This window comes from Silene latifolia, chromosome 1 (genome assembly GCF_048544455.1).
Source record: "Silene latifolia isolate original U9 population chromosome 1, ASM4854445v1, whole genome shotgun sequence".
Taxonomy (NCBI): domain Eukaryota; kingdom Viridiplantae; phylum Streptophyta; class Magnoliopsida; order Caryophyllales; family Caryophyllaceae; genus Silene; species Silene latifolia.
The window spans coordinates 89,070,411-89,071,449 of record NC_133526.1 but is presented as its reverse complement, the minus strand read 5'-3'; the positions used below and the strand labels follow the sequence as shown (position 1 = coordinate 89,071,449).

The window sequence follows — 1,039 nt, the reverse complement described above, 5'->3', positions numbered from 1 at the left end:
AGTTTGTCAATCCTTTCGCAATAGAAGGAGAAGAAAACCCATTACACAATACCCCACAAAATCCACCTACAATGCCAAAATTCTCGTCACACTCCGTACCCACCGAGGAGAATCTACCAAATGGTACTCCTACACCGCAACATCTCACCGGAAATTTTATTGCCAAGTCCGCCTTCATCCAACTAGTTGAGAGGAGCCAATTTGGGGGGATGCCTAGTGAGGACCCTCATTCTCATATGGAAACCTTTTGCGACTATTGTGATGCTATCTCTCAAACGGGCGTGACTCAAGACCAAATTAGATGGGTCTTATTTCCTTTTTCTTTAATCGGCACCGCAAAGCAATGGTTGAAGGGCCTTGATAAGGCCACCCTTGGAATAGATTCTTGGAAGAAGTTGGCTCTAGCTTTCTACAAAAAATTCTACCCACCGGAAAAGACCAACATGCTAAGAGCTCAAATTACGGGTTTTAAGCAAAGGGATGAAGAGTCTTTGTATGAAGCTTGGGAGCGGTTTAAAGGAATTTGTCGCTCATGTCCCCACCATGGACTTAGCGAATGGTTTTTGGTACAACAATTTTGGAATGGTTTATATGAAGATTCTAGGAACATTCTCAATATGGGATCAAATGGAATGTTCACCGAAGTTGATGACAATCAAACATTGAACAAGATTGAGGAAATGGCGGTCCATAACTCATTATATAGTAGACCTCGTAAGGCTACTAGAGGAGGAAAGCATGAAGTGGACTTCGTTACTCAATTTGGTGCTCAACTTAGTGCTCACATTGACACAATCAACTTGAAGTTTGAACAAGCTATGGCTAGACTTGAGGAAAACTCAAAATCATCGAAGCATCATGTTAATACCATGACGGCATCCTCATCAATCCCAAGTGGGATATGTGAGAATTGTGGAACTTTGGGACATGACCAAGGTGAATGTAGGGGAACAAATGAACAAGTGAATGCTTTCCAAGCATACAAGATTGGTACCCCTTATTCCAACTTTTACAATGAAAACACCAAATTCCATCCAAA

At 41.8% G+C, this 1,039-nt stretch overlaps 1 non-coding gene across 1 annotated transcript; it reads right to left on the bottom strand.

The window, feature by feature from the left end:
- Nucleotides 1–443: 443 nt before the first annotated feature.
- On the bottom strand, nt 444–550 carry LOC141619027 (small nucleolar RNA R71). The gene has a single exon (XR_012531571.1). It is a non-coding gene; the product is annotated as a small nucleolar RNA R71 (small nucleolar RNA).
- Nucleotides 551–1,039: the final 489 nt, after the last annotated feature.